Source organism: Schistocerca serialis, chromosome 7 (genome assembly GCF_023864345.2).
Source record: "Schistocerca serialis cubense isolate TAMUIC-IGC-003099 chromosome 7, iqSchSeri2.2, whole genome shotgun sequence".
NCBI lineage: Eukaryota > Metazoa > Arthropoda > Insecta > Orthoptera > Acrididae > Schistocerca > Schistocerca serialis.
The window spans coordinates 376457490-376485050 of record NC_064644.1 but is presented as its reverse complement, the minus strand read 5'-3'; the positions used below and the strand labels follow the sequence as shown (position 1 = coordinate 376485050).

Here is a 27561-nt window from a genome sequence, read left to right as displayed (position 1 = left end):
AAATCGTTCGATTCGTTGCATTTACTGGAAGCTGTTTCACTAATTACCGAAATAAGAATGCCGGAGTCAAGTACTGACGCAAATTTTATGTCATTTGTTGTGATGTGAATTACTGGATAGGCAGTATTGTTCTGTTCATGTCATGTTCCTGGAATGAAATATCCCTAATGTCTTTCACTTTCACATAATTGATAGTCATGGCAGCTACTTCGTCAGCTTTATAAGTATGTTTATGGCTGCCTGCGGTGAGAATCATTCTCAATTATCTTGTTGTTGTTGCGCGTCGTTACTGGGATTTGGAGGCCTAATTTCTACAATTTCAGTATGTCAAGTCACGCCAGTTCTGATTAAATTCACCTCTGTTGGCATGACTATAGCGTCTCTCATCTTGTCCTTAATATCTGTAATTTCTTTGTCAATTAAGTGGTGGAGAATTTCTTCCATAATCGTAATTACGAGTGGACTGCTGCGTCTGAAATTATTTTGTCTCCCTTGATAATAATCATTCTGTTTCCCATATGGTCTATCTCTAAAGTTCTGTCACTCATATTCATTACCATATAAATGTGATTTTTCTGTGTAATTACTCTTATTCTGCCAGTGGTTGTCATACGAGTGGTGTCTGTTTTGGTCACGATTTGCATTATAACAGTAGCCTTGTCGTGTACGGTTATTATTTCTATCGTCACGAAATTGTGATGGATGTTGCTTCTAACTGTTGTTGTTTTCCTGTTTCCGCATCATGCGAGTGTACGTGTCGATTTCCAATTCTTGAAAAACTCCTTGAAAAGCTTCGGTATCATCTTTACAAAGTACAGCCAAAATAATATGTCTTAAGTGTTCAGGCAATTTAAGTAAGCAAATGCGAATAAGTTCCAAGAGGCTGCAAGGGTTTGACAAATACTGATTCTTGCGTAACGTATCTTCAAAGTATTTTACATGATTCGAAAATTCAGACTGTTCGAAATGCTTCATCATTATAATGCTGTGTTTTACTCGATCTTGAGTAGCCTGAGACCAATTCGCTGAACGGAAGGCATGATAAAAATCTCCTTCACTGTGACAGTCGCGAATAACCGATCGCTGGTTCATTTTCTAAATAACCACACATAAATTATAATCTATGCTCTAATGACCAATTAAGAGTAAAACAAAGAAATAACTGATGAAGCCGAGAGTGTGGATGTATGACACTACTAAAATTCTTGAATTTTTAAAATTTACGCGTTGTGATGAAGAGCTTATAGTCAAGGTCGTCGTGTCGCCGGGTCGCAAACCAGTCGTTGTTATGTCGTGTTCGTGGTTGTATCTCAAGGCTCGGTGCATCCTGCCGACTCCTTTCAAAATCTCCGAAATTCCATGTATTATTTCTTTGTGTCTTTTCCGTATTTGTAAATCCCTCTTCCCGTGTCAGAGCGTGAGTATCCTCTGAAATATGTAATTCTTGTATCACCTGTGCCAACTAATCTTGTACTTCCCGCAATCCTCTATTGTGTTGCGTATTGATTTGTTTCTGACTTTGTTTCAATTTCCTGATTTCCTTGTACTCTTCTCTGTCATTAAATGCAACCGGTCTTCTATCATTCAAATCATCATCTACCTTCATAGATAAATTTGTTACCGGATCCAAAAGTTCGGCTATATTTGTCGATAGTGTGCTGATTTCACACGTGTGTTTTTCTGAACCAAGTTTTAGCGTGTCCATTTGTATCGTAAGCGTATCTACTGTGTCCTTTAAGTTTTCCTGACTTTTTAAAAGTTGCGCGACCATATCGGTAGATGCAGCAGAGTTTTAGCTTGCAAAGTGTCGTGATTTTCGTGTGCAATATCCTGCAGTTCCTTTATGGCTGCTTCATGATTCTGTAATGTGCCTTCATGTCGCAAAAAAATAGGCTGGAAATGCTCACAAATTTGTGTGTTTAAGTCTTCAGAAATGTTCTGATAGTTTGATTCGATTTTGTGTATCTCAGTTGTTAAATCTTCACCTGTTTGTTTAATATCGTCCATTATGTCTAACTTTTGAGGTTGTTGCTGTGTTCGTGTCTGATTTTGTTCCATTTGAAGCTTTTGGTCTGTTTGGTCACATTTATGCATTAACTACAGTAATGTTGCATTAGTGACTCAAACATTTCCCTTTGTGTTTTGCGTCAGTGCGTTTACACCGGCAATATTCGTATTTTGAAAAGCAGAGAGTGTGTCTTGACTTAATTGACAAACGTGTACTGACGTAAAACCTGAATCTACGATATTTGCAAGATTTTGTTCTGTTATTTCGCATTCCTGAGGCGAACTGTTACAGACCGATCGATAGACAATAGTTCCCTGTTCACTGTTTGTTTCAATTTCTACCCGTTAATTACTGGCTGCTCCATGCCCTGATGCACCCTTATTCACTTTTACCAAATTATTGTCTTGAATATTTATCAGTTCGTTACTAGGTGGTGCTCACAAGCTGTGCTCACCGTCACTGGCATTTTTAAATTTCCTTTGCAGCCTAGTTGTACGCTTTCCACTCGCCGTGATTAGCACAGTATTTCACACAGTAAAACACAGAAAACAATTTAAAAAGCAAAAATAGGAAGAAGTACCAAATTAGCACTGGAAATAATCAGTTTCTAATTAGTTGAAAAAGTGACTGCGAGAAACCGGTACTTAGTGCCATTTCACATGCGTAACACAACTACTTTTCTCATCACAATATAGTATAACAATAAAAAACTACATCTACAAAGGAAATTCCCTAGATACAATCACGCACTAGCAGTAAGCAATAACTAATTTCTGATCATGCGCTAATTATTCAAACTAAAAGAAAATCAGAAGATTCCAGTGAAGTATCCCCGACTAAGGGTCGACAGGTGAAACTCCTTTGTGTGTGTCCACGGAAATAACTGAGTAGGTGAAACTTCTTAGTCTTTACTCATTGTTATCATTTCAACACAGACCTACGGAATTTTCCCTGACAAAGACAACTCAGACTTATTAACCTATTTATTTATTACCCACAATATACAAGCCCAAACCAATCTGATTGCTATCCCGTGACAATATGGCTTCAAATAATCAACATAAAGGAATGGCTCTGAATTGCAAGAAATCCTAACAATAATCCACACTTTTTTCATAAGTCACTTACCTCACAGAAAATCTTTATAACACAAGCTACAGTAATTACAGCAAGCGGCAACTACAGCCAACTCAATAAAAAGATTCTGCTGTAGGCTCTAACTACTACGAGGCATATGGTTAGCAAAAGAAGGGTTTTGTTGAAGAGCGAACTATGTATTTAGAATATTTTACCTTATTCATGAGACGTCCAGTTCCCAAAATTATACAGCTGTCAATAATTCCCGTAAACAAACATTACCAACTACATCCATGCTCATTTTACAATGCATGTCCTACCAACACAGTGTGTCCACGAAGACATCAAGTACCAAACCTTTACTGTCTGCGCGCTAAATGCTAGTCCGTCCAAACACAGAATCTCTTGTCAAGGGCCCAAAGCACTGCCAGCTATATTTATAGAGTATATATTGCTGCCAACATACAAACAGGCTATTTACAGAGTCTGACAAAGAGATAATGTCACTGAGGACAATCTTAAAAAATGATCTACGCCTGATTAACTTTTCGCCATTGGGATTTGATTCAATGTGTTGCAACAGAAATTAGTATATGGACGTGCATGTTAAATTCAATACAGCACTCCAAACAGCAAGATATGTAAGATTAGCTAATGAGACAAACAAGAATTCGATTTCCAGTGATTACAGTGTCTTCCATGCCCCATAGCCGTAACTGACTTGATGGTATATCTAAATTCATCTAAACTTCCTGAAGATAATTATTCAGTCGACCTTAGCACAAAGAATAATGCAAAAACTTATGATACGTAGTGTAATGTTCAATCACTGTAACTTATTATATGGAGCGAGGACTAAGGTTATACAACTGTTCCACACATTTAATCGATTGTTCGCACCGAGATGAAGGAAAACCGAAATCGTCTGTTGCTGGTATTAGAATTGAAGTACAAGCAAGAAAATTTCCTAAAAATATTACAGCATACTATCTGTTTATACGCCAAGATAGATATGATGCCTACAACCAATTGGGTAACAAGGTATATCTCCGTATGTGAAGTTTAATGTCGCACATATGAAAAATGTTTTGCGCAGTTTTCTTTCTGCATGTTATGGGAAGTGTTGTATCTTGGAACTTTAGAGCATATAAGTAGTCTTTACACTCACAAGAGATTAGTGCTCTGCTAAACATCCTAATGTGCAGGTAAGGAGAAGGATAGTACTTCTATCTTGATTAGGGAGAGATTCTGATTTGCATTTCACTCTTCTTTATCGAGCTTCTTTTTTCAGAAAAGCGTCTTTGTTTGCCAAGGATTACGGTGATAAGAAACTACCGTATTGTGGACGAGTTACCAGCAAATACACAGTTGAATTCGCAGGGAAACTCCTCTGTAATACACAGGAAGAGAGTTTCATTTTGTGTGAGATTGCTCATTGCTGCGATTTCTTTTGTTTTTTTCCAGAATCATGTACGATGCATTCTTCAACTGCTAAGGATTCCGCACAACAGGCTATCGATTTGTTCCGAAGGAACTGGGTGGTCCTTGAAGTAGCATGGTCACTTCTGGTCATTCCACTTTGCATTAGAACCAACTAGGAGTTTGATGTAGGTTCTGCAGTGTAGCTGATTAAACAGATCATCATACCATGGGCTAGCTACTGTACCACTGGCAGATTCACTGAGTAGTATATGCATAGTTATTCCACCTGTCTACGTAAATAGACTGGAGAGAGTGAAATGGATTAAAGATTTATTGCTGAAATATGATATACATAATACTGAGAACAAAAGTTGTCCCTCGCTTCCTGTGTTCCAGTCTAAAATGTGTGTCGACAAATGCAATGTAGTGTCTGAAGAATTAAGTGTGAAACTATTGGAACAACGGTGGCCTGCTTCTCACTTGCAAGATTTCCCGTATGTCGCCAGTGAGAGGAATGGACATTGTTGTTGAATTCGTGAAAGAAATGTATAGCAACAAATTTTATACCTTGATACTGAACAGCGAAAGACATTAATATTTTTATCAATGAAAGAAATTTAATGATTTTTACAAGTAAATTTTATCTACAACATTTTTTGTTCGTGTTTAGATTTTTCACCCTCTGTAAGAATATATATAAAGAAACAACTCATTTTTGATACATTATACTCACGAGAGAACTTGTTCCTGTTAATGATTGACGTAGTAATCAGAATGAAAACTGAACAGCTGAAGAACTGCATCCCTCAGCACATAAAGTTGATCTGAGGAGAGCTGTTATCACAATAGGAATTGATGAGCATCGAACAATTGGTTGACCTGATTGCATATTCCAAATACAATTCAAATTGTACATTTTTATTATCGGTAATTGATTTTTGCTTCAAATGTGGAAGGGTCGCGGCTCTAAAGACAAAAACTGGAACTGAAGTTGGAGATGCCTACAGAAAGATTTCAAATCATTTACAAAGAGACTTAAGTAAAGAAATTTACACTAGCCATTTGTATTGTGATTTGTGGGGTTGGGGAGGGGACTGGGGAGAGGTAGTTTCTTTTTTAATTTTCGCTAATTCATTTGGACTATTTCCGCCATATTAGGTTTATAAAACTGTGCTATGATTAGCTGGAGATAAAGAAAGGGTTGGAGAGGTTCTGGGCTGTGCGGTGAGGCCTCCCACTGATAATACCACTCTACAATAGGCTGTAGATGAGGGAAAAGGGAGGGAAAGAAGGGACCACTCATCTTTGATTTTTTTTAATTTCCGGTCATATTTTTTGACTTCCTATCGGAATAATTTGCCTATTCTTTAATTCCTGCCAGTTATTGAATTTATAAATCCTGCCAATTTTCTTAATTTCCCACTGACCGCCATCTTGTAACAGTACAAAAAAGTCAATGTACAATTGAAGGAAGCATCAATTCTGCTGCGACTACTGCCATTTGAACAGTAATATAGTAACAGGCGATTTTCCCCTTTCCAAACATCATAACCCTGGGCAGATTTGAGGAGTAGGCACCACTTTAAAGTGACTCCGCAGGACAAATCAAAGAGTTTATTTCCAGTACCTGGGGACATTACATAAATAAAAAAAAGGCGTTTGGTTTGAAAGATTCACCAGATACAAGCTAGAATTTGTTAGACATAGCGCTGAAGAGATGAGAACTACATCAGTGTTTTATGTTTTGGCTAACAGAATCGTTTTTAAAGGGATATGAAAGAGCATAGTCAGCGGCTCTGGGAAGTGTTACAAGTTACATTTGTGACTTAAGTTATTTAAGTGGTGTAATTAGTAAGGCTGATATGTGAACTGATAAAGATCGATATAGCTGGTATGAGATTTTACAGTACCAGGGACAAGCAAAGGATCAATGTCTTTCCTGGGCCTCACAAATTTTTACAGAAAAATCGTGATAGGATCTATGAATACAGCACCATTACTTGCTCATTTATTAAGAAAAGGTGTTAGATTTGTGTAGTCTGAAGAGTGGCACAAAGCATTCGATGATTTAATGAAGTATTGATGTCGAGTCTGTTGTTGGTATTCCCGGATATTCAGAAGGAATTTATTTTATTGTGCGGTGAATCGGACCTGGGTTCATTTTGACCTAGGAGGTCAATAAAGAAGGAAACTCTATTGCTTTTGTTTACAAAGAGTTGAACGGAGGTGGTGTAGGAATATCGTGGATCCGGTTTTACCTATATGGGCAGGTTTCCACTATTTACTGGCCATCCTTCTTTGAAGTGGTTACTATGTTTGAAGCACCCGTCCATTTAGTCAAGAATGTCATTAAAACTCAGTGAATCCACAAACCATGGAAGAAAGAAGAAAACTGAGACGCGTGGAGTATAAATATAGCGGTGGTACAAGCACTGTGCCGGGAGCCTACTGGGTGGCAAGCAGCGCAGAGCACTGACAGAGAATTAAAGCGGTACAGTTAGCAGCATCCATTCACTTCGTGTGTCGGGCAAGACTAGATTACGACCACGAGTGGTTGTACCAGCAAAGTTAAGGGGAGAGGTGCTGAGAGAAATGCATGATTACGTTTTGTCCGGCAATAGGGGTGTGTGGAGCGACAAATCACAGGGTGGCAGAAGAGCACTGACACGTAGGAAGGGAAGGTGATGCCGATCAGTACATCAGGATTTGTGTACAGTGTGCGCCAATGTGCAGATCTTAGTTGGAAACAAGGCTGATGGGATAATTTTAGTTTATTGGGGTGGATGCATTAGACAGTTTAACCTAACTGAATCAGCGAATCTATACTAGACGAACTTTCTCGTTATATCGAGATGGCCCCGATGCTGGACCAGCAGTCTGTGACAAACTTGTTAGGATAGGCAAACAGATGGGCGTTAAAGTTTGGGGTGCGGCTCCTGCTGTCCTGTTCAGCTCACTTAAGTCATTTGGATACGCCATTCCAAACATTCTTAAGTAGCCTTTCTCCAATATCTACCATCCCTTTTTCTTCCTCCACAACCCACTCCAACTATCTTGTATCTTCTCCTTCAAACGCAAGTGTGTTGTTGGCAGCTTCTTCTGCTCACTTGACAACTTCCTCAGAGTTAGATTATTTCTTGTAACTAGTGGAAACCCGAAAGTACCTATTACAACCTCCTTATTTCGTTCTGTAGTTGGGAATATCAGAAGGATTTGAATAAAATGCAGAAATAATTACCACTGGTACCATAGTTAGTAGCAATGCCTAACAGTCAGAACCAGCCTTCCCACTACTATGGAGCAACTATGGAAGTAAAACAAAGGTACCAGTGGTGCAGAGAAAAACACCCTGCCAATGGGGTTAGGAACAGTGGGGAAGTTAGTGCAGATAAAAGAGGATTTTATGTAACTGATAGGAGATAACTGGGATCGGCATGTGATAATGACCAAGTAAGAGCTATACCAATGCCAGACCAGGGTGGTCATTGTACGTCATATTTGCGAAATCCAGATGGGAGGAAATGCTTGGACCATGCATTTCTCCAGCAGTAAGGCAGAGAGTCAGTCTTACCAATTTGAGGTGATGGAACTGAAGAGGGTATGTATTGTAAATAGGTTTACATAATATAATATTGGTGGCAAGTTGTCGTGAACCAGGGAAGCACATGGACGCAATATGCTTCGAATTAAGAGGCAGTGAGTTATTAACTAATGGAACCATGTGTAATATTATGTGTTGTGATGTTGCGGTCTTCAGTCCAGAGACTGGTTTGATGCAGCTCTCTATGCTACTCTATCCGGTGCAAGCTTTTTCATCTTCCAGTACCTACTGCAACCTACATCCTTCAGAATCCGCTTAATTTCATCTCTTGGTCTCCCTCTACGATTTTTACCCTCCACGCCCCGGTCCAATACCAAATTGGGTATCCCTGGATGCCTCAGAACATGTTCTACCAACCGATCCCTTCTTCTAATCAAGTTGTGCCACAAATTTCTATTCTCTCCAATTCTATTCAATACCACCTCATTAGTTATGTGGTCTACCTATCTAATCTTCAGCATTCTTCTGTAACACCACATTTCGAAAGCTTATATTCTCTTCTTGTCCAAACTATTTATCGTCCGTGTTTCACTTCCATACATGGATACACTCCATACAAATACTTTCAGAAATGACTTCCTGTCACATAAATCTATGCTCAATGTTAACAAATTTCTCTTCTTCAGAAACGCTTTCCTTGCCATTGCCAGTCTACATTTTATATCCTCTCTACTTCGACCATCATCAGTTATTTTGCTCCCCAAATAGCAAAACGCATTTACTACTTTAATGCTCATTTCCTAATCTAATTCCTCAACATCACCCGACTTAATTCGACTACATTCCTCTATCTTCGTTTTGTGAGGGACGTTTAAATAACCATCGATGACGACAGGAATGATTATTTTAAATGTAATACAACTGCAGCTTTATTGTTCGGGCGAGCCCCTGAAGGTATTGCCGAAACAAAACCTTATCTTCTGGAACGATATGTGGGAACCAAGTCTAGTCCATTCTCTAAGTCGGATGATAGCTGCGCATGAGGCACAGCTAATGCAGAACTTTGAGCAGTTTTGGGATGTTAGGCAACAGTAACAATGCACCTCAGTGACGCAGTTCCTTGAGGCATAGTGACTCTGATTCTCTTTTGCGTAGTTCTTGTTACCTGAGGAGACGATATGTTCAGAAACCCAATCAGTCCGTAATCTGGCTGCAGTGGTATTGATCCCATACACAAGGCATGGAGAATGAATTTGCTAGGGCTTGAGGAGGATTAGAAGTGTGGATGATAACATGTGGGAACAAGGATGTGCCCAGCATGCAGATAGGGCAGGTGATAAATGTGGCGAAGGATTTTCGAGGGAGCTGCACCATTAAATTTAATGTAGAAATGTATATTGCTCGAGATTTCCAGACTGCTACAAAATTGGGAGTACTTCACTTACGTTGTAAATCGACACTGGATGAAGTCTCGAAGAGGGGGGAGGGGAAGGGGGGAGGGGGGGTGGAAGGTCCTGATCAAAACCCGTCTTCCCAAAGGAGGCAGACAGTGTAGTGTCACTAGCTAGTTTTAAGTGAAATTCTACCGCTGGATGTAAGAACGGTGTGGTCACATACAGGTCATAACAAAATGTACGCAAAAGTATTTCTAGTCAGTCTAGCCATTTTTGTTGAAATTTGCACTGTACAGCAGTAATGGTCAGGCCAAAAACAATGTTACGAGCTACATGACCGAGGACTGGGTAATACTGTTACAAATGCTCCCCAGAGCCGTATAAAGAACAGTGAGATTTGAGACATTCAGAATCCAGCAGCACCACCATGATGTCAGAACAATGATGAAGACAAGACAGCTAGATGCCACCAGCTGCGGCCATCCACTGGAGACCAGAACAGGCCAGCCGCCTCCTGCACTGAGTGCACACTGTGGTACTTTGTTCCAAAGCATGCCAACCTGCCATCAGTGCCTGCCGCCGACAGACTCCTGTCAGGGGGCAGCGGGTTGTGTTCCATGCATGGCAGTCTTGACTCATCTCTGCGGTGGACAGAATCTGGCCCTGAGTAGCCTAAGTGCAGCCGTTCTATAGTGAACGCAGTCGCAACCCAAGGGGAGTGCCTCTGAGACTTTGGCCTACTGACGGACCACTCTACTGCCGCCCGCCTGACGTCAGCATTATATGGCACTGACACATGTATCACTTTGCTAGGGTGGATAAGAGCCGTCTACTGGCCATCACTGGTCTGCCACACCAGAGTGGGGCGTGACGGCTTCGTACTGTCAGTGATGAAATGTATAAGCTAAGTGTAATGAAAAGTTTCTCTCCGCCACCAGACTGTCACTGCGCCCCACCGACGTCACTCTTGGCTCCTGAAATCGTTCTCACCCGTACATATTGCTGTCAGGGCACAACGAGGTGGTGCCAATGGTCGGCACCCTCAGCAATAGAATTTTATTGATTTACACTATTGTTCCAAAAAAGTTATGTAATTACTGTATCTGTGATTGGGAATTAGCATTTAACGAAGGAATGAGTCACTTGTTTCCTTGTAATTGTTGACAATTACCTTTTCTTCAGGACTAGCGTTTCCAAACATCAGACTGACGCTACACTAGAGTAATTCTTGAGAACATTTCTCCTAGAAAAAATCAGCAGTCTAGGTAAAACAAAAAAAATGGATTGATAAAAGTATTGACCACAATGAAACATTTATCAGCAATGGGAACTGGTTTCAGTCAGAACGTGACCATTTTCAGACCGTTTATACCCGATGGTAGGCGGTGGCAACGAACGGGGTAGATGTCGTGGCTCCACGAATATCAACTGCAGTTCGTGCAACGACACCCGCTTCATTCACCACCGCCCCTACCCTCACGGTATGATGGTCATAGTCTGACCGAAACCGGTTACCATCAAAAGTGAATATTTGATTGTGGTCAGGTCTGTATTAATCCATTTTTTAAATACGCCAGAGTATCCAAACGCAGTTGATAAGAAAGCTTCTACTGATATCATTGTGTCACACGCAACTCCTTAAGATTCCCCCCCCCCCCCTTTCAACATATGTGATAGTATCAGCGAGAAGCACTTGTACTTCACAACAGCGCTACGAGAAATTTTCTGATTAACTGATGATAACAGAAATAATGGTTTAGTTATTGCTGATTATGAAAACATCTCACTAAACTGCAAGGTAACTACATTATATATACGTAGTCCTTGAAGCTGCTCACACGAAGTCACTGAACAACGGCAATGACGAAGTTCCTCATTGCCTTTACGGCTGTTTTCGTCGGTGCTTCTGCACAGAATGTCACTAACCGATTCCCAGATAACTTCATGTTTGGAGCTGCGACAGCCGCATATCAGATCGAAGGAGCTTGGAATGAAGACGGTGAGTTTAGAAGCATTATTGTCATTCCGTAGCAGAGTAACAAAGAATAAAAAAAACTGTGTGTTAGAAGACGTTACATTACGTTTAGTGCTTATCCGTAGAATGATATATTTCTATGATCATCATTGAGACCGGGTCCTCAGCTGCAATGATTTAGTTTAGTCTGCAATTGTCCGTTCTCCTTTTTGGTTGTACGATTTTACAATTTCGGCGTTAGACCATTATCAACTAGTTTCCAAAAATTTCATAGATGTGACCTTATGCAATACAAATCACTCCACCTGTGTATACTTAAAGAGCGGCCAGTGTTATAGTGTCTATAGAGCAGGTGTTGTTCAAATTGTTCAAATGGCTCTGAGCACTATGGGTCTTAACTTCTGAGGTCATCAGTCCCCTATAACTTAGAACTACTTAAACTTAACTAACCTAAGGACATCACACACATCCATGCCCGAGGCAGGATTCGAACCTGCGACCGTAGCGGTCCCGCGGTTCCAGACTGTAGCGCCTAGAACCACTCGGCCACCACGGCCGGCAGCAGGTGTTGTAACTGTAATAACACAGAAAACGCTTAAATGTACATACATTTTAATTCCCATCCCACTCAACACACACCTTAAGACCACGTGTTTACGGAAAAATTATTGCGAAGATCCTGTGTTGAAGTGTACGCAGAAATACTAAATGTAAACAGATGATGCACACAGGGCTATTCCTCCTTCATGTTTACTTAAAAGAGGTAATGAAGATTTACTTAAAATAAATTCCAGGGATATATTTCATTATTTTATTATTTAAAATATCATAAATTGTGATGTCGAAGAAATGGATATAAATCACTTGTTAACGGACTAAGACCGAAACTCTATGATCGAACAACCATTAAAGAAGAATGGCACCTGCCGAAGGTACTAAATCATCTATATCATGTATGCTTTCATTATGTTCCGTGTTGTTGCTAGTCTTACACAAAGCCAGTAATAAACTTGGATGACATATCATATATTACAATGTTCTTGCATATTTGTACAGGCAAAGGAGAGAGCATTCAGGACTACTTCTTCCACAACTATCCGGAATACACCACAGGAGACACCGGCGACGTGGCCTGCGATTCCTACCACAGGTACCAGGAGGACGTGCAGATGCTGAAGGCGCTCAACGTAAGTATATTTTCCTAAGTAAAGAAGACTAGCTTCTGCTCTTGTAGATCGCAGCACGACATGTGTCTTCATGGTCTCTTCAACTCCTTTGAGATAGCAAAAATCTGGTGATTTACCTACCCAATTCACCCAATTCGCTAGCCGTAAAATGTGTTCTGTTAATTCAGAGACAGTGCTTTTTTTTCGAAAACGGTACGTAGCTCATTTTCAGAAATAATATGATTTGGTTAAATGTCCGATATCGAACTAAATGGTGAACCTTAATCACGCCGAAATCCTTTAACCTAGGAAAGTTAAATATCTGGAGAGACTACAGTTTTGATTTGATGTAGCCTTCCTTCGACCCATACATGGACCCATACATGAAAGAATGCGACTGTTTTCGTCAGTAATTAGAATGATTGCAGGGATCATTTTAACAGTAATTTCCGCTTCTACACTGCAATAGACAGTGAAGAACAAAGAACGAGGGGCGTTCAGTAACAATGCAATACATTTTTTCCTTAGCCGATTTCAGTAGAAGAAATATGGAATTTATTTTCGGACATCGTGGAACATTCCAGCTTCAGTCTTTATAGTTTTGTGAAGTTGCGATATGTGACGTCTGTAATGTAGGTGCGTTTCAAGCAGCGAGATGTAATTGAGTTGCTCTGGCGGAAAACCAGAGCGTGCAGATAGTCATAGACCCGTGCAGAATGTCTAATGAGATTTGGCAATGAACAAAAGCATGGTGAGTCGTCGGGCAAGGCGTCTGTCATCAATGCAGGAAGGTCGCGCAAGCCTTTCTGATCTCCCGCGTGCCGACCGGCCGCACACAGTTGTGACTCCTGCACTGTTGGAAAGTGCGAACACTCTCATTCGAGGTGATGCAAACGAACTTCTCCCTCGTCACTATAACGCAAGGCATCACACTAGTCTACGGACCCGAGTGGAGCTCACAAAACTTCACTGGACTGTTCTTCCGTATCCACCCTACAGTCCAAATCTCGCATCTTCAGACTTCCATCCGTTTGGCCCAATGTAGGAGGCACTCCGCGGGAAGCAGTATGAGGATCATGGGGAAGTTGTTGTTGCAGTAAGACGTTGGCTACGACGTCGACCAGTGGGATGGTACCATGTGGGCATAAATGTCCTCCCAGTAAGTTGACGTAAGACCCACGCATTGAGATTATTTTGAAAAGTAGTGTTTTGTAGGTATAAGAGTGGAGAATAACACTATGTATAGGAATCCTGAATAAAACCAACCTTGTTTCAGAGAAAAAAGTGTTGCATTAGTTATTGAACACCCCTCGTAAATGAGTCTCGGTAGTAGGTCTACAGAAACGAAAGGGAGGATGATCATGGAACAATGTTCCGTCAACGACGAAGTTATTATACATACAGCTAAGCTACGAAAGGGATAGGCATGGTGGCATCATTCTAGAATTCGAGTTAATCGATCAGAAGGGTATCTGAACCACACTCCCCGCATACGAGAGTCGGTGCTACAACCAGTGCGCCAGATTCTCTTTCTTCCGAAGCCTGCGCGCCGTTTTCTTATAATCTTCACATAAAGCCCATAAAAATGAGAGTACAGTGTTTCTCCATTCCTCAGTGGTTTACATGTGTCTTTGCGCCATCTTCGTGAGAGTGATCAATGCGGGTACATCATCATGGTGTCATCGTGTTACTATGGACCATTATGGAAACAGGGAACACATAATCGAGTAAAGCCTGTGCTGCCGCATAACCAACTCTTACTGCAGTCCAGAGAGCCTATGAGCTCTAACGTGTTCTTGCGAAGGTCTTGGGGAACAAATGTTCTACCAGCAGAAAGACATTAAAGAAAAGAATTCCAGTTAGCTATTTATATTAGAATGACTTTCTAACACAGAATCTCGTTGCCTGGATAGGGGCTGCTGAGGGGGGAGGTTAAGGGGTGGTTGAGGGGAGGGGGGAAGTACAGAGAGGGAAATAAAATCTGCAGTAGAAACGTTGCTTCCACGAAGAGATAAATGACTAAATCCAGTGATACATGAGAAGCAAATATATTCGACAAACTTTAACGATTTTCCTCAAGCGGATCAAGAAACTGAGGATTGTAGATTATCAGGAATAAAGTAAAACAAGTGCGAATCTTGGAGTGACATCAGCGAAAATTGGAACTGCATTGATGAGTTTCTCTGATTCTCTTCGTTGACATCAACAAGTCACATATCAGCTGTCATCACAATTTTTTTCTATTAATCAGTACAGTACCAGATGAAAAAATGCAAAGGAATGACAATTAGTATTACACGCAGGACCGGCTCCAGGGACTTTGACGACCTGCGCCAAAATTTCGCGTATTGCCTGCTATCTCCGCCCCCTCCTTGCTTTCCCAGACATAATCAACATTTCTGACAATGGCATTCGCCCATGACGTTTTATTTTCACATATCGCTCTGACTCGTATGTCTTTTTGATTTGAAGACCAGAGGCAGATATGGGATACCAGCGAGTGAAACAAAAATGAAACTTTTACATTTTAATACATCTTGAATGATAACTTCAAAATTACGAGATTTAAATTATACCATCTTAGATTTTTCTTCTCTGGACTGCAGACAGACAAAAACGTACCGTTTGTTTCAAAATAAGCGTGCACCAATTGTGAATGTGTGACAGAGATGGCAGCACAATACGGCACACACTACTCTAGCGCCAGTGGCGGGAATGAGCACTGTTCTTGATACTTAAAATGGCAAAATACATTGATAAGCCAGAACATTACGACCACTGCTTACCGCGACATTGTATGTCGTTTGGTGGCGTTGCGGACAAATGAGGCGGTAACAAAAGTGTGTAAGCGGTGCAGGCACGAATGGACGATCACCCTAGAGAAAATACCGGCTGCAAATGAGGAAATCCATTGAAGTAAGGAGATTATTATAACGCAGAGCCTGTGAACGATTAACTGTGTAGCTGTTAGAATGTCCGTTTGCAACTGTTGTGCGCATCTATGGAAAGAGGTAGAAGAATAATGAAACTACCTCTAGGATGGACCGTGATCCGTGGCATCTCTGCCGAAAGAGCACAGTGGTGGTGCACGCACGTGTGTTTCGGAGCACACTGTTCATCGTACATTGTTAGATACGGAGCTCCGCAGCAGACCACTCCTTCGAGTTCACATGTCGACCCAACGAACTTGTCAATTACGACTGTAGTGGGCATGGGACCATAGGAATTTCGACCGTAGATCGATGGAAACGTCTCGGCTCTTCGGGTGAATCATATTTTTGCTACACTAGGTCGATGGTCGTTTCCTTAAACGCTGGCACTGACGCGAACGGAGACTAGAAAACGAGCAGCACGCCACGGACGAAGGCTGGAAGGAGCAGTATTATATAATGAACGACTTTCTCCTACGCTTGCATGGGATCTGTGCTAGTAATCAAAGACAGCTGCGGACCACATGCATCTCTTCATGCTTGGAGTTTATCCCGACGGCGACGTAATCTTCAGCAGTATAATTGTCTGTGTCTCTGAGCCAAAACCGTGCTACGGTGGTTTGAGGAGTTGATAGTGAAATCATGCTGATGTCTCGGCCACCAGATTCGCCCGACGTAAATCCTATGGAACACATATGGGAGCCATCACTAAGTACGCAAATCACAGGCCAGTTATTCACGGAAATTACATGACCTGGGCGCAGACATCTAATGCCACATACCGCAACAAATCTACCAATGAACTACCGGATCCCTGATACACTGACCGAGTGATGCATTCCATTCCAAAGAGTGACAAACAATATGTTCAGCAGATGCTCATAATGTTTTGCTCATGAGTGTACACCTTCCAGGTGGGTGCCACAAAATCCGAGCGCGTGGCATGATTCTAGGCAAAGCTGACGCATGATGACAGCCTGAATGGGGATTTCTTTTCAGTGACTGTAACAATGGATGCGACGTAGATGCGATATTCCGGTGTTCAAACCAGACTCCTACGGAAGCGTCGATGTTGTGAAATATGAGTACAGCTGCAGGGAGATTACGTCGAGAGGTGACACATGTTTCGCGGTTTCCACGCGATCAATTTGTGAAAAAGGAAAATAGTGGGAAGTGTTATAACTTGTATGCACCTCGTAAGTATGTCAACCAAAATTAATTTTTATCACTCGCCAGCTTATAGCTACGTTCACTTTCTGCCGTTCCCTGGGCACAAGTGAATGCGTGGTGCGAGTCCCGTAGCAACCAGCCCAACTGAGTACTGCATTGTCGACGCCATCATCGTGGCTTCTACTGTGACGTCATAGGTGAGCAAGTGACTTACACTTAAATGATTTATTTGTTCAGAAAATGTAAATCGCCCTTGACACTTTAGTGTGTCCGTAGTACACAAAGGAAAACGCCTCTGGTAAGTTGTCGCGAAGGCGTGGTCTCCGCAATGCCACGATCACTATTTACGGCTTAAAACAAGCAGTTTGGGAAGTGTTAATTTGTGTAGTGCCGTTCAGCTGCTTCAGCTCTAAAACAAGATTTGATCTTAATGCTAACACCTATTGATTATTGCCTTTTCAACACGGAGAAGGAAAAGAAATGAGTCGAAGTTTACAAGAAGAGCAATGTAAATGGTATTAAATAGCAGATCCGAAGGGGAGGGAATGGTAGGGAAAACGTGCCATGAAAACATGCCATTCATCTTTCCGCGTGTAAACTCAGTTTAATAACAATGTCTGGAGTCAAAAGATTATAGCATGTGACGGGCAGAGTATATTATTTATACTTCTATATTATTTAATAACAAGAGTTTTTCTCAATGATTCCACTACAGGTGGTTAAGCCTCATGTATAGAACCAGTCAAGCCATCATATTTGTTTTTCGTTTCTATAGGAGCTTTCAAGCTGGGGTAGATATATTTCCTGTGTTGTGTGGAAGGAAACATATTGACTTGGCAACAGTGCCACTACCAAGCTCTGCTATTCTCGAAGACGCACCCAAGACGACCAACTCTAGCACATCAATTTTCATCTTTTTACGAGACCATAGATAATTTACAGAAAGACATTAGACTATATGAATTATTTGTATTTCCTACTTATTCTCGAACTTAGTCATTTATGGGAAGCTATTATTGTGTGTTTAATCAATTCTCTTGGAACTACGTTAATATTAAGATTTTCCCCCCCCTCAAAAACCTACCACAATGGGCGGAGACATGTTTCGTCCTCCTGTCCCCCTCCCCTTGATCTCGGTCCTGATTATACACCGTTATTTTCAAATATATTTACTACGTCTGTAAGAGAGAAGTGTAACCTACAACCATTATCCACTATAGAAGTGCTTAATTCTTCTCCTCTCTAACGACATTTTCATCTCTCCTGTAAGGATGTGACATTTTTTTCTTGTTCATCCATTCTAATGGTGTTCATTCCCTTGGATGATATGTATTTGTCTTCACCGAGAAATAACGACAGCGCTTTATTCCACATCAATAATGTACTCTTTGTTCTTCCGTTGTTTAGGATGTGTACCATCACGTCTGTGACTCGAAGCCAGTCATTTCTATATTTTTTCGACTTTCACATCTTCCTTTGTCTTTTCTTACAACCCGTACTTAAATTCCGCACAGCATGCGAGGAATAGGGTGATCAATTTCGTAATAATCACCTTTTTCCCTAATTTTTCAAATTATGTAATTTACCTACCCTATTTTATTTCAGATTGTAGAAAATTTAATCATAGTCTAGTAAATCAATGAATTTACGTTTTCTACACGTTTATTTCCCTTCACTACGTTTCGCCCAAAATAGTTCTGATACTCTGCGATGGGTTTGGTTTTGTTGTTGTTGTTGTTGTGGTCTTCAGTCCTGAGACTGATTTGATGCAGCTCTCCATGCTACTCCACCCTGTGCAAGCCTCTTCATCTCCCAGTACCTACCGCAACCTACATCCCTCTGAATCTGCTTAGTGTATTCATCTCTTGGTCTCCCTCTACGATTTTTACCCTCCACGCTGCCCTCCAATACTAAATTGGTGATCCCTTGATGCCTCAGAACATGTACTACAAACCGGTCCCTTCTTCTTGTCAAGTTGTGCCACAAACTCCTCTTCTCCCCAATTCTATTCAATACCTCCTGATTAGTTATGTGATCTACCCATCTAATCTTCAGCATTTCTCTGTAGCACCACATTTCGAAATCTTCTATTCTCTTCTTGTCCAAACTATTTGTCGTCCATGTTTCACTTCCATACATAGCTACACTCCTTACAAATACTTTCAGAAATGACTTCCTGACACTTAAATCTATACTCGATGTTAACAAATTTCTGATACTAAAATGTAGACTTTCACGGCAGGAAATATCAGTCCATTATAATTATCCGGACTGTTATGCCGTGGTCGGTTAACGAATTCTGTGTCGATCCCCTTTTTTTTTCAAACGTTTCGTCTCCGACTGCGGGAGACTTCTTCAAGGGGGTCCGTAGCTCAATGGAAGGTCCAACACACCCACTGGCTCGCTACTGACTACCGCTAAATTCCGTGTCCGCGCGCTCCCACGCCGCGGTGTGACGTCACGTGTTTTGAAAACGTCAGTGCAATTGGCCGCTGTCCGTCGCCGTCGATCGCCGTTGCCATCACCCAGTAGTGGGCGGGTGGTACACATCTTCTTTAACGCCGGCATCCATATGCCGTTTAATTTCACACCCTCCTCATTACGGTTGAAATTATTAGGATGTTTAGCGATTTCGATTGCCTCCCTGTAGAGCCTTTCGTAATATCCGCTTGTGGCCGCTAGTACTTGCGTCTCCTCGAAACGAATGTTGTGGTTCCCTGGCTGGAACGCATGCTCCACAACAGCTGATCGTTCCGTTTCTCCTCTTCTGCAATTTCCCTTATGCTCTTCCAAACGTTTAGAAATAGTTCTTTTAGTGGTACCCACATAAACATCACCACAGCTGCATGGGATCCTATACACTCCAGCTTTTTCGAGTGGTTTGCGAGCGTCCTGGGCAGGCTTAAGGTATTCCTGTATCTTCCTCGTGGGCTTGTAAATTACGCTAATATTCCGCTTCGTCAAGATCCTCCCTATTTTTTCCGTTACATTTTTAACAAACGGCAGGGAAACCTTAGATTTTGCAGTAGCCTGTACGTCAGTATGATTTCTGCATGGGTGCCTCAACGCACGTTTTATTTCGGCGGACGAATATCCGTTCTTCATTAGTGCATTGTGAAGATGTTCCATCTCAGCGTCGAGCAACTCGGGTTCACAAATATTTCTATCTCTGTCCGCTAACGTCTTGATAACACTCCGTTTCTGTTGTGGGTGGTGGTTCGAATCCCGGTGCAAATAACGGTCCGTGTGCGTGGGTTTGCGGTATACTGAGTGGCCCAAACTACCAATTTCGTTTCTAAAAATAAGCACATCGAGGAAATGTAACTAGCCGTCTACGTCCTCCTCCATTGTAAACTGAATTCTCGAGTTTATGCTGTTCAGATGGTCGTGGAACCGGCTTAGTTCCTCCCTACCATGTCTCCACAGCACAAACGTGTCATCCACGAATCGGAACCATACATTTGCTTTTTGCTGGCAGTACCTAAGGCCTGTTCTTCGAATTTCTCCATAAAGACGTTTGCAATTACGGGCTTCCCATAGCCACGCCATCCGTTTGCTCATAAAACTGTTCATTCCACTTGAAGTATGTGGTCGTCAAACAACACTTAAACAGTTCTGAAATATCGGTAGGAAAAATTCGATCCAGCTGTTCCAATACATCATTAAGAGGAACCATGGTAAACAGCGATACCACATCGAAGCTGACCAAAATGTCTTCCGGCTCGACTACTATGCCATTCAATCTGCTAATGAAATGTGTCGAGTTCTTTATATAAGAGTCCGAACGGCCCACATGTGGTTTTAGCAGCGTAGTCAAAAACTTGGCTAACGAGTAGGTGGGCGAACCAATGGCACTTAGTATCGGTCTTAACGGCACATTTTCTTTATGAATTTTGGGCAATCCATAAAGCCTCGGTGGTAGCGGAACCGAATTGCAGAGACCTTTCTGTACACTCTCTTCAATGGAGGACTTTTTTATTAACCGTGACACAGTTCTGAGAACGCTGTTAGTGGGGTCCTTATTCAGCTTCCTATATGCTTGCGGATCCAGCAGATCAGTAATTTTACTCCGGTAGTTGGCCACATCCATAACCACCGTTGCGCTTCCTTTGTCAGCTGGGAGAACCAAAATACTATCGTCGTTATTCCGGAGTTTTAAAGCTCTTCTCTCACCCACAGTTATATTACTTTTCGGCGGTTTCGCATTGGCTAATATTCTTACTGTTTCTATACGGATTTCTTCAGCTGTTACAGAATCCACACTGCGAATTCCTGCTTCTACACCGGCTATAATTTCTTCCGTGGGCACAAAACGCGGACTAACAGCAAAATTTCCTCCCTTGGCAAGCACAGATGTCTCAACGTCAGATAACGAACGTTTGGACAAATTGATAGCGGTCCGGGAAACGTCTAAATGCCGAACAGTCTGATTAGGTAGCAAATTATCAAACTTCTTCTTCTGTCTACTAGACGTTATCAACATACGCTTCCCCATGGTATCATGCAGTAGTCTATCAATTTTATCCCAGTCACCACTGCACAGTTTATTACTGATCGTAATATGGAGAGACATTAACTTACAGTTTGTGCTTGCCAAGTCCCGTCGGGTCTGCTGAATGCGCTCACGTAGTAGTAAGGCCTCCTCAGTCCGTTTGAAAATGCGTTGTGCCTTCCCCGAATAAAACACTCGCTTTATCTTCAGAAGCTTCGGTATAACGCCGACGGCTCTGCAACGAGACAGGAATGTGAGGGAACACAAAAGCTGCACTCTCTTCTTCTGGAGTCCTTCCAGGCGTCGCACTTCTCTTGACATCTCCTCCCCGTAGAGGCGTCTAATACTAAAATGTAGACTTTCACGGCCGGAAATATCATGTCCATTATAATTTTCCGGGCTGTTATGCCGTGGTCGGTTGACGGCATAACAGCTCGGATAATTATAATGGACATAACAAATTTCTCTTCTTCAGAAACGCTTTCCTTGCCATTGCCAGTCTACATTTTATATCCTCTAAACTTCGACCATCATCAGTTATTTTGCTCCACAAATAGCAAAACTCCTTTACTGCTTTAAGGGTCTCATTTGATAATCTAATTCCCTTAGCATCACCTGACTTAATTCGACTACATTCCATTATCCTCGTTTTGCATTTGTTGATGTTCATCTTATACCCTCATTTCAAGACACTGTCCATTCCGTTCAGCTGTTCTTCCAAGTCCTTTGCTCTCTCTGACAGAATTACAATGTCATCGGCGAACCTCAAAGCTTTTATTTCTTCTTCATGGATTTTAATACATACTCCGAACTTTTCTTTTGTTTCCTTCACTGCTTGCTCAATATACAAATCGAATAACATCGGGGATAGGCTACAACCCTTTCTCACTCTCTTCCCAACCACTGCTTACCTTTCATGCCCCTCGACTCTTATAACTGCCATCTGGTTTCTGTACAAATTGTAAACAGCCTTTCGCTCTCTGTATTTTACCCTGCCACCTTCAGAATTTGAAAGAGAGTATTCCAGTCAACATTGTCAAAAGCTTTCTCTAAGTCTACAAATGACAGAAACGTAGGTTTGCCCTTCCTTAATCTAGCTTCTAAGATGAGTCTTAGGGTCAGTATTGCCTCACGTGTTCCAAAATTTCTACGGAATCCAAACTGATCTTCCCCGAGGTCGGCTTCTACTAGTTTTTCCATTCTTCTGTAAAGAATTCACGTTAGTATTTTGCAGCTGTGACTTATTAAACTGATTGTTTGGTAATTTTCACAACTGTCAACACCTGCTTTCTTTGGGATTGGAATTATTATATTCTTCTTGAAGTCTGCGGATATTTCGCCTGTTTCATACATCTTGCTCACCAGATGGTAGGGTTTTGTCAGGACTGGCTCTCCTAAGGCCGTCAGTAGTTCCAATGGAATGTTGTCTACTCCTGGGGCCTTGTTTCGACTCAGGTCTTTCAGTGTTCTGTCAAACTCTTCACGCAGTATCGTATCTCCCATTTCATATTCATCTACACCCTCTTCCATTTCCATTATTTTGTCCGAAAGTACATCGCCCTTGTATAGACCTTCTATACACTCCTTCCACCTTTCTGCTTTCCCTTCTTTGCTTAGAACGGGGTTTCCAACTGAGCTCTTGATGTTCATGCAAGTGGTTCTCTTATCTCCAAAGGTCTCTTTAATTTTCCTGTAGGCAGTATCTATCTTACCCCTACATTCTTACATTTGTCCTCTAGCCATCCCTACTTAGCCATTTACACTTCCTGTCGATCTAATTTTTGAGACGTTTGTATTCCTTTTTGCCTGCTACATTTACTGCATTTTTATATTTTCTCCTTTCATCAATTAAATTCAATATCTCTTCTGTTACCCAACGATTTCTACTAGCCCTCGTGTTTTTACCTACATGATCCTCTGCTGCCTCCACTACTTCATCCCTCAGAGCTACCCATTCTTCTTCTACTGTATTTCTTTCCCCCATTCCTGTCAATTGTTCCCTTATGCTCTCCCTGAAACTCTGTACAACCTCTGGTTCTTTCCGTTTATCCAGTTCCCGCCTCCTTAAATTCCCACCTTTTTCTTCAGTTTTAATCTACAGGTTGTCAGAGTCCGCATCTGTCCCTGGAAATGTCTTACAATTTAAAACCTGGTTCCTAAATCTGTGTCTTACCATTAGATAATCTATCCGAAACCTGTCAGTATCTCCAGGCTCCTTCCATGTATACAGCCTTCTTTTATGATTCTTGAACCAAGTATTAGCTATGATTAAGTTATGCTTTTTGCAAAATTCTACCAGGCGGCTTCCTCTTTCATTTCTTCCCCCCAATCCATATTCACCTACTACGTTTCCTTTTCTCTCTTTCCCTACTACCGAATTCCAGTCACCCATGACTATTAAATTTTTATCACCCTTCACTATCTGAATAATTTATTTTATTTCATCATACATTTCTTCAATTTCTTCTTCATCTTCAGAACTAGTTGGCATATAAACTTATACTACTGTAGTAGGTGTAGGTTTCGTATCTATCTGGCCACAATTATGCCACCTGCCCGATTAAGGAATCTGACATTCCACGCTCCGATCCGTAGAACGCCGGTTTTCTTTCTCCTGATAACGACGTCCTCTTGAGTAGTCCCCGCCCGGAGATCCGAATGGGGGACTATTTTACCTCCGGAATATTTTACCCAAGAGGACACCATCATCATTTAACCATACAGTAAAGCTGCATGCCCTAGGGAAAAATTACGGCCGTAGTTTCCCCTTGCTTTCAGCCGTTCGCAGTACCAGCACGGCAAGGCCGTTTTGGTTAGTGTTACAAGGCCAGATCAGTCAATCATTGAGACTGCTGCCCTTGCAACTACTGAAAAGGCTGCTGCCCCTCTTCAGGAACCACACGTTTGTCTGGCCTCTCAACAGATACACCTCCGTTGTGGTTGCACCTATGGTACGGCTATCTGTATCACTGAGGTACGCAAGCCTCCCCACCAACGGCAAGGTCCATGGTTCATGGGGGGGGGGGGGGGGTTGGTTTTATTGAAGGTAATAAGTGATTTCCTGAAAAAATTCTCTTCAGTTAGTAGCGAGTGACGAGCTATTACGCGTACAGTACCTCGTAACCTATGCATTAAGCTCCTCTCAATTTTCAATGTCCACTTTCGTAGCTAATTATCTATTTAAGAACTACAAGATACCATAGTAATATATTACATAAATTTCTTTCTCATATAATTCGTTTCCATCGCTGTCTATTTCAAGTACTTGATTAATGGTCCTTACAGCTTCTTAGGAGGATAAACTACATTTCAGGGTCATTTCCTGAAATATTATCTTAGATTCTAAAGAGACTAGGTAGTTTTATCTGAAATATTCTGAACTTTTTTGGTTTGTTTGTTAGATAATGTATATACGTCGTAACCAAGTATAATTGTTCTTCGACGAATAGTTTATTCTTCTACCTATTAAGCCCAACAGTGTTGGTTAATTAGGTAGTTATAATTTTTGATGTGTCTTATTCTATGAGTTCAGCGCCACTAAATAAATTAACAGCGAAATTTCAGCCATCAGTCCCCAATGTTTTTGTCACAACCATTAAGACACTTTTGTTGAACAGGCAGACGTATATCGATTTTCGATTTCCTGGCCACGTGTGTTGCCTACCGGGGACGTGGACGTTATCAATCAGCTTGGTATCGACTATTACAACAACCTCATCAACGAGCTGCTTGCCAATGGAATTCAGCCTGTGGTAAGTAACAACTGACAGTGTCCACTAGCCTCATCTCCTGCAGTACCCCTTTCTTGCATTTACAGACATCTACGTGCAGTAGACTGATGATTACAATATGAAAAAAATGAACGATTCAAATTTTTTACAGCTATAACAGAATTTTTGAGCCTCTCGTGATAAAGGCAGAAAAAAAAATTTGAATTTTTCCGTAACATCATATAGGTACTGAGACATAACCCCCTTCGTGTCGGGTTGTTTGTTTCACTGCCTTAATGAGTGTAGCACATATGCAACTCTTTTGTATTCAGTAGAAAGAACGGCAAAATATAGTGCTGATTGTGTCACTTGGTACTTCGGACCATGAGTTGCGAACGGCCAGCAACGCAAGTATGCACTGGTGCAAGGTCAAAAATAAGGGAAATTGTTTCCAAAACTACTGTGAGAAACAATTAGTTCTCCGCGCCTTTGACAGTGCGACAATTATAATATCAACGGTAACCAGAAGAGATATTACAAGAGATTCAACTATACGACTGTTTCTAACTTTCCCCGTTAGTCAACAGCCTATGCAGATGCTGAAGGCAACTGACCTCGGTAACCAATGAAGAAAACGGTAACGAGTATTCCATTGAGTTAGTGAGAGTGGTATCAGAAACATAGTTTCTGCGGCGGTGTATACGTTCCTACCCTTCAATGGAACGACATTGCCGTTCTGTGTTCAGGCAATACAACTGAGCTCTGCTGGATTAGTCCCAGGACCATTAAAAAGGGAAAAAGAAAACCGTCCGCAATTTGATCACATTAGTTCTACAAGGAAACGGTGGGCACATTTGGTGAAATCATGAGACCAAGTGAAACTGAAGGAAGATTATAATTTAAGAACCGTCCACGGCGATGTTTACGCAGACAGGGCACACTAGAGAAAACTATCAAAGCTTTATGAAGAAATCCGCCATTGGCTCCTTAGTGAACACAATTCCTTAATCGATTTAGGGAAACACAGGGAAACTTCATTATGAATGATTAGACCGAGATTTAAATCTTTGTTTACCAAACCTGAACCCAGTAATTTAACCACGTGCCAAATCTCACGACGAGAATAGTAGTAATGTTAATAGTAACACAAATATTAGAATTTGGGTAATGGGGTGAGGGAACAATAGCAGTTTTGTAACAGGTACGTTTCTGTAATGATAACATATAATAAGCAATAACAATTAACATAAGCAAAAATATGGGATTATATGACCTTTATAATTTATATATATGTAATAAGCCAGTTATGTAGGAAAAAATAAGTAATACTATATACTCGTCGTATATCTATACATATTATGTACTTATGTATGTGTATATGAATCTGTGTCTGTATGTATGTTACACATTTCGTTCTAAAGTGCAGGAGCGATTTCTACCATACTCTCTACACATATCACTCACTGTGTGCAGCCTATCAAAGGGGAGAGGGCGGGGGGTGGGGGTTGAGGGGCGGAGAGAGGAGATGAAAAAGTAGTGTTGCTCACGACGCTTGAAAGCGCAGACTTCATTTATCCAGTATTTGAGGTTGAGAGCGCTTAGTGATTTGCAACAAACTTTGCATATAATTTCAAAACATTATGAAATTTTTTCTCGATGACAATCCCCAAAACTAATGAAAGGACAAAAGTTTCTCACTTAATAAATTTTCGCTCTTCATGCAGCAGAACTGCCGCACCAGGCCTGAAGTTTTAATTTATTACTGATTACTGTTTTCAGGACACATTCTTCAGACAGTATTTAGACATACCGCTGAATGTGCATGCAAAATTATATTTTCGTATGACACATTGTTCGGGAGATATGACGGTACAAACACTGAGCCGGCCGAAGTGGCCGTGCGGTTAACGGAGCTGCAGTCTGGAACCGTGAGACCGCTACGGTAGCAGGTTCGAATCCTGCCTCGGGCATGGATGTGTGTGATGTCCTTAGGTTAGTTAGGTTTAACTAGTTCTAAGTTCTAGGGGACTAATGACCTGAGAAGTTGAGTCCCATAGTGCTCAGGGCCATTTTAACCAATTTTTGAACAAATGCTGAGATGCGTCAACAACTGCATGCTTGACGTTTAAATGTATTATTTATCTGACACTAACTCTATTCGCAAAATATTTAACGTACTCCTTAATAATATACCACTGAATGCGCCTGCAAACTTACATCATTATACGATACAGTATTCAGGAGCTGTAATGTCATAGACGCCGAGCTGCGTGAAATCGAAACTGCAGGACGAAATTCGCTACAGATACAGATGAAATATGTGTAGAAATATGTGAGATACATGTTCAATCTGTGTGGTATATGTGCACTCTGGCAAAGCTCCGGGTAAAGAACACCTAAACTCCTGTATCTGCTTCAGCCAAATGTCTTACGCAAATTATTATCTGGGAAGAAATACTGCTAGAGCGAGGTTGATAACCGGAAAAGAGAATGGCAGAGGAAGAGGTGAGGAGACACAGAAGGAGAGGAGGGTATGGTCACAGATATGATGGAATATCAGATGGGACCAATGAGGGTGTGGGGCCGAGATGGGAACGAGCAGAAGATGGGCAGAGAGAGGAGACAGGAAGATATGGACAGAATAAAGAAAGAGGGGGAGTTGGACAGGGACAGGGG

The 27561-nt window shown here is 41.4% G+C and overlaps 1 pseudogene; it reads left to right on the top strand.

Moving 5' to 3' along the window:
- Window positions 1-11302: 11302 nt before the first annotated feature.
- Window positions 11303-27561, top strand: part of LOC126413105 (myrosinase 1-like) — a 65568-nt pseudogene continuing 49309 nt past the window's right edge.